Source organism: Balaenoptera physalus, assembly GCF_965194825.1.
Source record: "Balaenoptera physalus genome assembly, chromosome: 16".
NCBI classification, from domain to species: Eukaryota; Metazoa; Chordata; class Mammalia; order Artiodactyla; family Balaenopteridae; genus Balaenoptera; species Balaenoptera physalus.
The window spans coordinates 28,236,191-28,251,961 of record NC_138898.1 but is presented as its reverse complement, the minus strand read 5'-3'; positions in this window follow the sequence as shown (position 1 = coordinate 28,251,961).

The following is a 15,771-nucleotide window of genomic DNA, read 5'->3' as shown; positions in this document are numbered from 1 at the left end:
CTGCAGTTTGACAGTAGCAGTGAGGAGAGGCAAGGAGGGTCTGTGATCCTAAAAGACAGAGAGAAAACTGAGTAGGAGCAGGTCCAGACTTTGTACTTCCTGGGGCTTAAACAATTTAGGGAGTGTTATTTAAGAAAAGGACTACATAATTACAGATATAAAATTAGGTAATAAAGTGGTGATTTGGTTAGAAAGATAAAAGAAACCTCAACAAATGACAAATTCTACAAAGATTACAAAGTCCAGAAAAATAACATTATTTTTATGAATTACCTGTTTGACATACCTCCATAAAACTTTCCATAAACAAGCTTCCGGTTCCATGTATACATTCCAAACCTCTCCTCTACTACCTCATACTGGTGGTATTGGGCACCGTAAGACCATCCATGTATATGGAGCTGCGACCTCTGACTCTGCACTTTCATGTCACAGTGCCAGGTGAGTCAGCTCAGTGTGCCAGGTAGGGGTATTCCTGGAAGCCATTCCTATACTAGGGCAGTTGGTAATAATTATCTACTCACAAAAGTGACTGGAAACAACATAAATAAAACCACTGAACCCAAATTAAATGTCAGGGTCCTCTTAGCCAGATCCCCACAATGCTCACACTCACTCCAACATCAGCTGACACAAGGGGAAGTCGGAATGGAAGGAGATGGTGGTATTAACAGAATGAGGTTAAATTACCTCACTTTGGAAAATTTTACAAAAGCATATGACCATATGAACACATTACTAGAGTGCCTCTCAGACCTCGGCTTCCCTGTAATTAAAATAGGAATGACAACAATGGTGTCATGGTCTAATTTTTCTCTGAAATGTATAGTTTTAATCAGGAGCTGGGAGATATTTGAGATGCCTGGATAAAGGCCCTGCTGACTCTTGCATCTTCGAAGCTTGCCTCTGCCCTGCACGCCCTGGAGCTTAAAACAAACAACACCAAAACCCTGAGCCTCATTCCCAGATTAAGAAAGTGAGGCAAACGGAGGGCAGAAGGAACTTCCCCCGGATTCCAAATCAGGCCACACAAAGAGAGATTATTTGGACACACTCAGATTCCAGGACGCTGAGCATCTTCATGTGCCAACAACATACTGGTAACGACCTCTATTTCAAGGATTTGTTAAGCACCTGGTGCCAGTTTAGAGTCATTGAAAGCGTCCCAGTCCTTCCCCTTCCCCACTGTGTGGGGTGGGGAGGGAGAGCCCGTAAGAATAAGAAGGTGGCCAAGCTGTCCTTAGTGTGTCCAGAGCGGAGGGAGCTGGAGGATCCTTATGCCTTATCTTGACCCAGCACGTGAGCAACAGTAACATCCCGCCCTGTACACAGGCCTGTGGCTGCTCCGGTGCCTCCTCCGGCAGCCTGACCTTGGCAGTGTTTTCTTTTTTTTTTTTTAATTGGGGTATAGTTGCTTTACAATGTTGTGTTAGTTTCTGCTGTACGGCGAAGTGAATCGGCTATATGTATACATACATTACTTCTTTTTTGGTTTTCCTCCCCATTTAGGTCACCACAGAGCACTGAGTAGAGTTCCCTGTGCTATACAGCAGGCTCTCATTAGTTATCTATTTTATACATGTTAGTGTATATATGTCAATCCCAATCTCCCAATCTCATTCCATGCCCCCTTTTCCCCTCTTGGTGTCCATACGTTTGTTCTCTACATCTGTGTCTCTATTTCTGCCTTGCAAACAGGCAAATGGCCAATCTGTATCATTTTTCTAGATTTCACATATATGTGTTAATATACAATATTTGTTTTTCTCTTTCTGCCTTACTTCACTGTGTATGAGAGTCTCTAGGTCCATCCACGTCTCTATAAATGACCCAATTTCATTCCTTTTTATGGCTGAGTAATATTCCATTGTATATATGTACCCTGTCTTCTTTACCCATTCATCTGTTGACAGACATTTAGGTTGCTTCCATGATCTGGCTATTGTAAATAGTGCTGCAATGAACTGTGGTGCATGTGTCTTTTTGAATTATGGTTTGCTCAGGGTGTATGCTTGGCAGTGTTTTCTTCACTCAGCTTGAAACCAAGATGAAATCAGCCTCAGATGTCAGTTCCCTATTTTCTGTGCACCCCATGGCTGTATTTTGTTTTGTTTCATTTAATTCAAAGGGTGTTCTCTCCATACACATTTCCTTGTATCTGAATTTCTCTGGAAGGACTCACCAGAAACTGGTCCTAGTGGTGGCTACTGGGCTGACTGGGGAAAAGGGGAAAGAGAAAAGCTTTTTAGAAAGTATTTTTTAAACCTTTTGGATTTTGTACCTTATAAACATATTATCTATTTTAAAAAAATAAACAACACTTTTAAGGATATTCTATGAGAGAACAGAATAAGGTAGTGAATTAAAAGAAAACTCAGCCCAAATATGTCCCTCCCAACACAGCAGCTGAGAGAGTCAATTGAGATGTTCTTTCTGGAGGGCAACAGAGTCAATTTTCTCAAAAAATTTTGAGAAATTTTGTGCTGTGTCAATAGTCCTGTATTTCTGATCTAGCAACTGTTTCTAAAAAGAAACTGACCCTAACCAAATAATGAAAGAGATTCAGAAAGATTTAACAACAATAATATTTACTATAACATTGCTATTAATGCCCCTCCACCCCCAAAAAAAACCTTAACCTAATTTCCTGGCCACAGGGCAATGCATGGTGAATGGGACTGGAACAGAATACCATACAGCCATTAAAAATGATGTTTTTGAAGAATATTAAGTGATATGGAAAGATTTTTAAAATATTCTCTCAATTCATTTATTTGTTCCAGAAATATTTTTGAGCACCTACTATGTAGATGCAAGCACTTCTTTCTAAGCCTAAGTTTCCTCACCTGGAAAACAGGTGTTAACCATGCCTACCTCCCAGGTTTATCAGAGGCATGATACCCTGACTGACCCTCTACACCCTATGGCTGTTGTTTCTGCTACCGTTCTTATGAGGTTGTTTGATAGTACAAGCTCTTGAGGCAGCGTGTCCCCAGGCACCATCACTCCCTGCCCAAACCCTCCAAGGGCTCCCCAACAAGCTTTGAATACGGGGGCCTTTGGAAGCTGATCCCTGTCAACCCCATGTCCTATCACCTTCCCCCTCAGCCCATCTTGCTCCAGCCACCGAACCTCCTGTTGTTTCTCAAATACACCAAGCACCCTCCTGCCTCAGGGCCTTTGCACATGCTATTCCCACTGCCTGGGCCTCTCTTCCCCTAGACACAGCTGCCTCCTCACCTCCTCCCTCACGTCCTTCCAGTCTCTGCTCAGTGTCATCCTCCCAGGGAAAACCCTCATCCTCCCCCCCATCATTCACATTTCTTTCCATAGCTCTCCAGCCTCCTGACATTCAGTGTGTTCTTGTGTCTGGATCTCCTCTACCAACTGTGAGCTCCCAGAAGGCAGGGTCCACACTTCTTTGCCCACTTTTCCTGCAGTTAGAGATTGGCAATGCACTTAACCATAGTAAAGACTCTGAGAAGGCCTGGAGCAGAAACTCCTCTTTCTCTTTGCTTCCTCCATTGTTTCCCAAACATACTCAACCCTGAAGTCCTGTGTCCTTAGAACACTTCCTAAACAGCCCACAGGAACAGTGAAAACACCATGTATAGAAGGTGCGTCTCCAGGATGTGACAAGGGGCCCTTCCTCCTCTGCCAGTGCCTCGCTTAAACTACAGGCTGCTTCCCCTGGGACCAGATTTCCCAGACCCAGGAACTGTCCTCAGTCTCCAGTCCCCACCACACATGCCTCTCAAACTACCGCAGTGCCTCCAGGGGGCCAGGTTCCACCTGCCAAAGAATCAGGCCCAGCTTCCAATGGGGATATTCCAGGACACGCCCTGCTGGCCCTTCCTATCTCTGAGCCTCAATTGCTCCATCTGTACAATGGAGGTAGTAACATTCAACTTGAGTGGACTCAGAAAGGTGCCCTGAATACGCAACCCAAGCGAGATTCTGGGTTTCTGTCCTTAGAAAGGATTTGATTCTAAACTAGGCAGGATCAGAGCAACCACAGAGCCATGAGATGGGGCACCAGTCCCCCTGGATTCCCAGGAAGAAGCAGCCAGGAGACGCAGCAGGGGAGAGCTCAGCTCAGCAGGAGCACCCGGAGAGCCTAGCCTTCGCAGCCTCCACTCTCCCACCCCCAGCCCTGTGCAGCCCACCCTACAACATCCAGCTGCTTGGAGCTGTGCCCACCCACCACCCTGATGTTCCCCTGTGTGCCCACCACCTGCCATGCTCTTCCTGGCTCACTCCGCCTTGTCCTGTGGAAGTCACTTCCTGGAGCCTTTCCTGTCCCCCTCCCCGGCTGAGCTGGGAGACCCTTTTCCGAGTCTCCTGGATTTTTCCCGATGTATCAGATTGTGTTGCATGTCCACTTACAGGTCCACTCTCCCCATGAAGGCAACAGTGAGCACTAGGGGTGGCAGGGACTGGCCTGCTCCTCTCCCACACCCCAGGGTCCAGCCCAGTGTACACAGCAGGCACTCAATTAATATTTGAGAACAGAACTGAGAAAGAGCCTGTCCACTGCTCCCGTACATCCCCCATCCTCCCTGCTTCTCTCCTCCCAAGGGCCTTCCAGAGGGGTGACTGGTGCAGGTCGGGGGCCCTGATGGACTTGTGTTCAAATGCTGGTTCCACATTCTCTTGGCTGTGTGATCCTGGAAAAGTGGCTCCACCTCTCTGAGCTACGTCTCCGCCACTACAAACTGGGAATGGTGATATCGCTTCACAAGGACGTTATGAGAGTCAAATGAGGCAATGGGAACCAAGCATTCTGCACGGGACTTGTCACATATGGTAAGTGATCAACAAACCTCATGATTACTACCACCACTACTATTGGAATTACTGGTATGGGTCAGAGTGAAAATCTGGTTCCACTAAAAAGTTTCTGGCTTGAATCCTGGGCTGTTCCATCAGAGTAAAACCCAACAGTGAGTAAAGCTCACTGTGGACAGGTCTGTGGCCCCTTTCTATTGTGTCGGGGAGGGAGATTGGACGCAGAGTCTGTTCTTTTCAACCCCTTGCCCCAGCAAGGGCTGAGAGTGAAGCCAGCACCTGCAGAGACAGGAAACCTGGGACCCCTGCTCTGACACTACAGTGACCCTCCCAGCTGGGAGAGTCTCCTGACCTTGCAGGCTTCGGGCTTTTATCAGGTAAATGGAGGTGATGAGAGCTCCCAGGATATAGCATCTGAGAAAGGGCTTGGCAAGTATAAAAACAGGGCTGAGCTGTCCAGGTGGGACTGTTATCACTGAGCTGCTGCTGGGGCTGAGCATGCCTCCGCCTCTCCATCTTTCTGAGGCTCAGCTTTCTGTCTGGACAATTAGGAGATGGCAGCTACTTGTTTGGAGGCCCCTGCAGACCTCCCTCCTTGACTTCCTCTTGTCTTATTTCAAGATGTATTCACTCATTCAACAAATATTATCTGAGCCCCTGGTCTGTGCCAATTACTAGGAAGAGAGATGAAAACACAAGGAGTTACATTCTAGTGAGGGAGACAGAACAATAGATGAGCAAGTGAACCAAGAAATGAGAAATGTTATAAATAAAAATGAAGCAAAGTAAAGAAACAGGCATGAAAGAAAAGAGGCTGCTTTATATAGAATGTTCAGGGAGGCCTCTCCTCTGAGGTGAGACACGAAGGGTAAGAAAGAGGCAGCCATGTGGAAATCAAGAGGAAGGATGAGAGGGAGCAGCATGTGCAAAGGGCCTGGGGTAAGAATGAGCTTAGTACATGTGAGCCAAAAAGCCAGTGGCTAGAATGGAGGCAGAGGAAGAGACTGATGTTAAATTGCTGAGAGTCTGTGGGCCACAGAGGGGAGTTTCGATCTTAAACATAAAGAGCAGCAGTTTAAGGTCAAGACTGGGAATTCTGGGGTCAGCCAGTCATGGTTCCAATCCCAGCTCTACCACCCACTGACTTGGGAAAGTTCCTTCAACTCTGCACTTTCCGTTTCCTCATCTGTAATCAGAAGAATAATTTCACCTACATTGTAAGGTGTTACCTTGAGCACCCAAGATGATGCCAGCAAAACCTGGCCAGAGTGTGGCTCAATAAAAAAGGTGCTATGCTAATGACAATATCAGAGATTATACAGCACAATCACGGGGGCTCCTGATAGATCTCCTCAAATCCTGGTAGAGAGCACACGGGCTTGGGTCCTGGAGCCAGGAAGCCAGCTGCACCAGGTGCCAGCACAAACTAGGGCATCCAACAGTTTTCTGGGGGTAGGCGGCAGTGGGCTGCCGAGGGAAGTAGGGGAGGTAGCAGACAAGCCTGAGGATCAGGGGGGATTTGGCCCCAGCTGAGCTCCATCAGCTCTCCACTCCCAAATCCTTCAGGTTTCAGGAGTGGGGACAAGTTTTGAACCTGAAAATCCCAGAATTTTTAAATCCTGAGGTCATCAAATCCTTAGAATCCCTTCAGTCTAAAACCCTAGATGCCCATCATGTTCATCCCTTAGACTGTGATGGTGAAATGGTCCTTAGGCCATCACCTGACACCAGGGCAAGTCAGAGTGGAAAGAGATGATAGTCAAGGTCCTACTGTATAGCACAGGGAACTATACTCAATATCATGTAATAACCTATAATAGGAAAGAGTCTAAAAAAGAATATATATATAAAAAACTCAATCACTTTGTGCTACACCTGAAATCAATACAATATTGCAAATCAACTATATTTCAATAAAAATTTTTTTTTAAAGTACAATACCCTAAAAAAAAAAAAAAAGAAAGAAAGAGATGGTGGTTTTCACTGTGAGGTTAAAAATCAAACCCAGTGTTTCCCACAGTAGGAGAAAAGAGGGATAACTATTTTTAATTAGATGTACCAACTAAATCCTCTAGGGCAGCACTGTCTGCTAGAATGTTCTGTGTGGGTGAAATGTTCTATATTTGTCCTGTAGAGTAGCCACTAGCCACACATGGATATTGAGACCTTGAAATGTGATTAAGCACAACTGAGGAACTGAATTTTAAATTTTATTGAATTTTAATTAATTTAAATGAAAATAACCACACAAGGCTAGTGGCTATTGTACTCAATGGTATAGCTCTAGAGTCAAAGTTACTCCTCTTCTCCTCCCTTGCACCAAGTCTGGTTACCTCAAGGAAATAAATGTGCCCGGCTTCTTTTACTTGAAGGTAGACTAGAATTTAATAACACCGTTTTGTTCCTATTCCATTATATTTTCCCCAGTATTTTTCTAATTGTGACAAATGATACTCCACCCAATTCCACCTCTGCGTGTGACACATGGGGAAACCAAGGCCCAGAAAGGGGAGGTGACTAGCCTGGATCACGCTGATGAGGCGGCAGAAGCAAGAGGACGCCTGTGCAGACCAGGACAGATGGTGGAGGCTGGGAGGGGAGGCTTGGGTCTCCTCAGGGCTCGGGGGTCTCCCCTCCCCAACCCTACAGCCTGTGAGCCTGGAAGGTCAGAGGCTGTGCCTGACAGATGGGATTTTGCAGGGGAAGAGTGTTCTGAGAGTGAGGGACCTTTGTTCTCCTAGTGTTCCAACCCCAGATGGCAGGGCCAGGCCAGAGTGCAGTTGGGGGGAGTAGAGCCCCTCTAGAACTGGAAGGTCGTGGCCCCAGAGACAGAATCTTTGTGGAAACTTAACACCCAAGACCCTCCACCTAAGGGCCTGGAGCAGGCCTTTTCAGCTTTCAACTTGACCTCTCTATTCTATATGCAAATCAGATGCAAATGAGCCTGCGGTGCTGCAGGAGCCCCACCTCCCCTTCTCTCTTGCTGGGGCCCAACCCGCAGGTCCAGACACTGCAAGCCCCAGGCCCATTCTCATCACAGATTCCTCAGACTCCTCACCCTGGGGATGGGCACAAAATGGGCTCACCTGTCCCATCTATGCCTGGACCCTGCTTCAGACTCTGGGCCACTCCTGCCCTCTCTCCCCACATCCATCTTCCACCCAGTGCAGGCAGATCTTTTAAAAACATCAATCAATATTACAAAACTATAGTAATCAAAACAGTATGTTACTGGTATTAAAAACAATCGAGGGCCCAGAAATAAACCCATGCATATATGGTCAACTAATATTTGACAAAGGAACCAAGAATGCTCAATGAGGAAAAGATAGTCTCTTCAATAAATAGTGCTTGGAAAAGTGGATATCCACATGCAAAAAATGCAATTGGACCCCTATCTTACAACACTCAAAATATTAACTGGAAATGGATTAAAAGCTTAAACCTAAGATTTGAAACTGTGAAATTCCTACAAGAAAACATGAGTATAAAATGCCTCGACATTGGTTTTGGCAATATTTTAGATATGACACCAAAAGCACAAGCAACAAAAGCAAAAGTCAACAACTAGGACTACATCAAACGAAAAAGCTTCTGTACAGCAAAAGAAACAATTAACAGGACTTCCTCATGGCACAGTGGTTAAAATCCACCTGCCAATGCAGGGAACATGGGTTTGAGCCCTGGTCTGGGAAGATCCCACATACCACAGAGCAACTCAGCCCGTGTGCCACAACTACTGAGCCTGCGCTCTAGAGCCCGCAAGCCACAACTACTGAGCCCACATGCCACAACTACTGAAGCCTGCGTGCCTAGAGCCCATGCTCTGCAACAAGAGAAGCCCCCACTGGCTGCAACTAGAGAAAGCCTGCGTGCAGCAACCAAGACCCAATGTAGCCAAAAATTAAATAAATAAATAAATTTATTTTTTAAAAAAGAAGAAACAATTAACAAAATAAAAAGGCAACCGAAAGGATGGAAGAAAATATTTGCAAATCATATATCTCATAAGGAATTGATCCTGTAAAGTACTTTTTCTTTTTTTAATTTATTTTTGGCTGTGTTGGGTCTTCGTTGCTGTGCACAGGCTTTCTCTAGTTGCGTCGAGCAGGGGGGCCATTCTTCATTGCAGTGCATGGGCTTCAAGGGATTGATCCTTGAATAGACATTTCTCTAAGGAAGACATACAAATGGCCAACAGGTACATGAAAAGGTACTCACCATCACTAATCATCAGGGAAATGCAAGTCAAAACCACTGAGATATCACCTCACACCTGTTAGAATGATTGTCATCAAAAAGACAAGAGATTTAAAAAAAAAAAATGACAAGAGATAACAAGTGTTGGTGAGGATGTGGAGAAAGGGAAACCATTGTGCACTATTGGTGAGAAGGTAAACTGGCACAACCACTCTGGAAAACAGTATGGAAGTTTCTCAAAAAATTAAAAATAGAACTACCATGCCAGCAATTCCACTCCCAAGTATAGCCCCAAAGGAAACGAAATCACTATCTCAAGGAGATTTCTGCACCCCCATATTCATTGTAGCATTATTTACAATAGCCAAAACATGGAAACAATGTGTCTATCAACAGATGAATGGAGAAAGAAAATGTAAATATATATATATATATATATATATATATGTGAGTGAATGAAGGACCAAATGCCCATTCTGAAACCCCTGAAGAGGCAAAGAGATTGGGATGAGAAATGCAATAATAATCATTTGTTCATTCAACAAATTTATGAGCTCCTACTATGTGCCAGGCACTGGGGTAGGGGCTGGGGATACAGTGGTGAACAAGACAGAAGCTCTCTGCTTTCCATGCCCACAGCCAGTGGGGGAGACAGAGAAGGCACAGGGATTACAGTTGTGAGTGATCACAGGCAGCTGTGGGGTCCAGACGAGGGGGCAGGGCAGGCTTCTAGAAGGAAGTCACGTCTGGGCTGCAGCCCAGAGAGTGAGCAGGAAGACCCAGCCAGAGCACAGGAGGGGAACAGAGAAAGAGGTATGGAGCTGGAAGAGATGGGAAGCCAGGGCACGAAGGTCACGCAGGTCCTCAGGATCCCTGGCAGGAGCGGGGGAGGGGTGGGGTGGAAGACCTGTCCTGGCATCACTATTTCCCCAGCTTTACAGACAGAAACACAGAGGCCCAAATCAGAGCAGGGACAGATCCACCCCTTCCCAACTCCCCTCCAGTGTTCTTCCCGCTGCAGCATGGTCTTCCAGGAATCCCAGGTCCTTCCCCAGAACCTTCTGGAGTCTTGGGAATGGGCCACTTTCCTGGCCCGCCCACACCTCCCCACCCCTGCAGACCAGTCCTGCATTAAATAACTCTGACCCCAATGTGGAAAAGGTGATTCCCTTTCTGAGTCCTTTTCAAGTCTCCTTACATCAGTGAGAAAGTCTTCTCTGCTGCTCTGTGTTTAACACCAGTGCCCACTAGTCTCCTGCATAACAAGTAGAGAGCAGGCCTCAGCTGCAGCCTGGGCACTGCATCAGCCTGAAACACTGTCTCCATTTCCAGAGGTACATTCTATTCATGACAGAAGATACATGCTTTTCATTTCGTGTGTCAAGTTTCCTTTTACAATGAATCCATGGTCAATTGTAAAACACATTTTGGAGAAAATTAAGGAAGTCAGTTGTGCACTAAATATTAGATATCAGAGAAATGTTGATATTATTAAGTGAAACAGTGGTCCTGGAAATAGCCTTACTTTTTGGACATGCAAACTAAAGTATTTGGGGACAAAAATTGATGCTATCTATAATTCACATTGATACTTCATAAAGAAATAGATGAAGCAAATATGGAAAATGCCAATGTTAAATTTGGGTATTGGGTATGTAGTTCATAATGTCATTCTGTATTTTTCTGTGTGTCTAAAATTATTCGAATTCAATCTTAGCCAGTTGATTTAAAGAAAAAACGTTAAGAAACAATCATTATGGCAGACTCTGGGCATGGCCAAAATTGTGAACATGCCATGAGAGTGAAGGAAGCCTGGGCGAGGTGGGAAGAATGTTCTGGGTTGGGAAAACCAGAAGCTTGGGGCTCCTTCCCCTGGGACCCCCTGATTCTCCCCTCAGGGTTGGCTTCTGGTGCTCTGAGCAGCTCCCCAGGCCTTGCCACTGATTGTTCCCTCCCCGGTATATTTGCTCTCAGGTTTGGAGCCAGGGAGGAAGCCAACAGCTTAGCTGTCCTCGAGGGGCCCGGCCACACTGCCAGTGTCTGGAGTGGGGAGGGGCAGAGGGCACAGCCCCTTCACATCAGCCCATCCCCCCCTTTGGACCTGGGCCTGGGCATCTGCCTCTCACTGGCTACCTCACTAGACAGATGGGGAAACAGGCCCAGGCCTGACCCAGATGCCCTGTCTCCAGGGTCTGGGTGCTTCCTGAGGACCCAGGACACACAGTCCTGCAGAGGGAAGAGGTGAAGACAAGGCCTGTGGCACCAAAGGGGTCAGAAGCCTGCCTCTGGCCCCCAGCAAGTCAGCGGCATTGCGGGAGGGTGGGGGAGAGAAGTGTGAGGAGGTTGAGATGAGGGTGTGGTGCCCCCCAGCAGGAGAGGATTCCCCCTCCATCAGTGCAGCCCAGCTCCCCTCCACCTGTCACTCACACATGGACCTGAAATCACTCTTACCCTCATGCCCAGCTGTCCCTTCTCAAGGTCTCCCCTGTCACTCATCAGTCAACAAATATTTCCTGAGCTTATCTGTGTGCCAGGCACAAACTAGGTACCAGGGCCTCAGCCAGGAACAAATCAGACATGGTCCCCACCCTTGCCGAGCTGATGCTGGTGGGAGTCAGACACCAAACAAGGTATCTGAGAGAACACGTAACACAGCATCAAGGGCACAGTGAAGAAAACGGGAACGGCATGTGCAGGGAGACAGAGTCGGCAACCAGGCTATTTTAATAAGGGGTCACCTCTGAAGGGTGAGTTTGAGCAGAGACCTTAATAAAGTGAGGGAGGGGCCATGGGGTTGCCTGGAGAAAGAGCCCCAGGTAGAGGGAACAGCAAGGGCAAAGGTCCTGAGGCAGGGCACGAGTTTGACACATGAGAGACAGCAGGGAGGCCAGTGTGGCTGGAGTGGACAGTGAGGGGGGAGGGAGGAAGCCATGCTCAGTATGATGGGAGCAGAACCCCACAGGGCCGGTCCATGGGGAGGAACCGAGCAGGGCTGGGAGGGTTCTGAGCAGAGGCAGGATAGGCTCTGAGCCGTGTTGTGAAGGGCAGAAGGGGGAGAAGTAGGATGGCCAGTGAAGAGATGACCGCAGAAGTCCAGGCAGGACATGAAGGAGGCTGGACAGGGTGGTGGCAGTGGAAGGGTACCGAGTGGCCCGATTCTGGGTCCCAAAGGATCTGCTAAGAGATTAGATGTGGGGTGTGCGAGAAAAACAGGAGCTGGGAGAGGAGAGAGCAGCTCCATTGCAGAGACCGTGTTCCTTGCTGTATCCCTGGTGCAGGGACAGAGTTAATCTCAATCAATATTCAGGTAAAAGAGAGATAAAGGAAGACAGAGATTCCCAGCCTCAGGTTCCTCTTCAGACCAGGCTGGCTTTTTTCTTTTTCAAGCCTGTCAGAGGCGACCTCTGGTGGCTAATGATTGGAACTGCAAATCCTCAGGTTGAGGGCCATAAGGAAAAGTATGAACCCTGGAACATCCTTGGCTGGAAAAAAATCAGAGACCATACCCCAGCCCTCACCCATTTTACAGATGAAGATACTGAGGCCCACCTACGGTTGAGGTCTGATCTCCATCTCAATGGCTGCTCCTTCTGGCCTCCCAGCTGTTGTATCCCAGAGCTGAGTGGGCATTTCACTAAATCCCCCACAACCTCCCATAGGATGCTGGGAGTCCATCCTTGGCATTCCTACATTCCTAGGAAGCATCATGATGCCTCATCTTGCATACATTCCAAATCCCCAAATTAGCCCACACCTTCCCTACTTAGCTAGATGGGAAATCTCTACCCCATCTGGGCTGGAATTTCCACCATCATTCGCTCCTGGAATCCTGCCCCAGGGCGCCCAGCAGAGGTCTGTCAGCAGGGACCCATTTGCCACATACACACCTGAAAGTTGTTCCCATTCCAGCCCAGTTTTTTTCAACTTGGGTAAGGGGCGTGCTCCCCCATCTGCACACCCCATTCAGGTGGCACCACAATTCCCCCCAACTTCAGCTCTTGGCGTGCCTTGAGCTGTCATTGTTCTTCACACAGGACAGAGCCAAGGAGAGGAAAGGAGGTCCTAGGTATGCTCTCAGCAGAGCAGAGGAGGCTGTCACCCCCCTTGAGCTGCATGGAAGACTTCTATTGATGCGACACTAGGATGGCATTTGATGTTTCTTTTATTTCTTTTTCTTCATTTTTTTTCTTTTTTTCAGCAATTTTTAATTTTAGGTTACACAACTAACAGGGTTATAGACTCCTAGAAAAGTAAAATATTTCATTTAAGTCTAAAGTCCTCTTCAATCACTTCCCATTCCACTTCCTACTCCCTGACCCCCTCCACACACACAGTCCCAAAGGTAACCACTGTTGTCAATTTGAAATTCATCTTTCCAGATTTTTTCCTATAGACGTATATGTGGTAAACACACACACAGCCCTAAAGAATATGTAGCTTTTATTTGTGGAGAATATAATTTTTTTACACAAATGGAATCATCATACTGTACATATTTATCTTGTGAATTTTTTCTCCAGTCTGTTCTGGACTCTTGAGTTCAATTCATGGATATGAGATTGTATTCCCTTTGGTGGGGTCTGCACCATGCTGCGAGCCCTGATCAGGGAGCAAACAAGTCCTGAAACTGGTCTGGGGGCACCCTTGGAAGCCCCTTTCCCTAATCCTCTTCTCCCGCGTCTTCTTTTCCCCTGCTCTCTTTCCTCCTTCCTACCACCTTCCACCTTTTTCTCACCTTGGCACTTAGGCCCCACACAACCCCAGTGAGAAGGTTCTAAGCGTCCAGATGCCCTTTACAAGGTCCATCTCCCCGGAGTTTGGGGCTTCCTGCACCCCCTGGTGGCTTCTCTGAGTAACGGCAGTGGCGCCTTCAGCCCCTAATCCAATTGCCCATCAACCCATTCAGAAAGCGCTGCACACCTCCGCAACTGCAAGTGACCCCCGCAACTGCAAGTGAACCTCCGCAACTGCAAGTGAACCCCCGCAATTGCAAGTGAACCTCCGGTGCCTGCCTTGGGGGACCCGCCACGAGTCAGCTGATGTCTGCCCTGGAAACTCTCCTGGTGGAATGTGAGTGACCTCCTGACCGGCCAGAAGAGTCTACCTGTTTGAGAGCGCCCGGGGCAGCGCTTTGTGGAGGACTCGTGGTCCTGGTGCAGCGTCCTTGGAGAGCAACTGGGTGATCGCTCTCAAGTATGTTGTAGTTCACGGCCAGGGATTGATTCTACAGGTATTTCACACCTGGGCAAAAAGACAGATCGCCACGGTATTTGTTGCAGCGTTGTTCTTGATGGCAAATGACAGGCACCCTGCAATAGGGCCAGGCTAAGTTCATCCCTGTGCTTTTAGGTGATGGAACACTGCTAGGTCCTGCCGTTCCCGGCCTGAGACTCCCTCAAAGTGGCTCTACAGGCTCCCTGCACTCTGCAACCTGCCCCCGCTAGGTCCTTCCCCACTCCACCTCCCCCTCACCCTGCTCTCTCTTTTTTCTACAGAGCATATCCTCTAACGTACTGAATAATTTCCTTATTCTTTACCATTTACTGTCCATCTTGCTCCACCAGAAAGAATATCAGCTCTCCAAGGACAACAGCTTTGTCTATTTTGTTCAATTTTATATCCTAAGCTTCTCTCACAGTGCCTGACATACAACTGACACTTAATAAAAGTTTGTTGAATGAATGAAGCCAATGAATGAAGGTCTCAATGCTGGGAATATAGAAAGATCTGTAAGATATTAAGCCGTAAAAGCAAGCTTCAGAATGACGTGGATGATGTGCTCCCACTGTATTGCCCCACTGTATAAAGAATGTTTTCCCATAAACCTAAAACTGCTAACAACTTTTAATTAATTAATTAATGTCTATTAATTAAACAACAAAGACTATAAAAATATCTGGAGATGACAAGGAAGGGGGGAACATTTTGGCTGGGGTTCCTTCATTCACATATGCAACAAACATTAAATTCCCAGGGTATACTGGTTATATTAGACACAGATGTCAAGAAAGGTTTCTTTGGAGGAGGTGGTATTTGAGATTGGCTTTGAAACATATGTAGGATTGTGGCAGAAAAAGATGGGGCAGAACGGATATTCTAATAGAAGGATCAGTACGGAAATTTTGGTGGCTTAAAAGTACTGTAAACACTTAGAGAATTGTGAGCAGTTCTGGCTGTAAGTAGCAAAGGCTACATATAAGAAAGAGGAAGTGATAAAGTTGTCAGGATTTATTGGTCCCAGCTGAGAAAGGATGTAACTGCGAGGCTTGGGCATTTCTCTTCGTTTGGTGAGCAACGGGGAAGTCTTTGAAGGTTGACAATAAAGACATATATATATAGATATATATAGATTTTTTTTTTTTTTTTTTTTTTTTTGCCGCGCCACTGGCATGCGGGATCTTAGTTCCCCAACCAGGGATCGAACACGCACCCCCTGCAGTGGAAGCTCGGAGCCCTAACCACTGGACCGCCAGGGAATTCCCCAAAGATATATTTTTAAGTTAAAAATAAAAATGACATAAGGAGCACCTGTGAGATGGATGTGGGTCACACCTAAGACAGAACTCTCTGAGAGTCGGGAGGGGGCATCACTGGGAAGGAGAGATTTGGGGGGGGCAGCAGCCTCACGGCTGCATCCTGGTAGAGGACGAGCAAATTCTTGTGTCCCTACGACCCAAAGTGTTGGGTTCATCACTTCCTGAGCCCCTGCCAGCTGAGAGAGGGGCCCGGTCTCCTCCCCTGGAGTCTGCTTACCTCTCACCCCAAGCATTTGCCAGGGGAGTG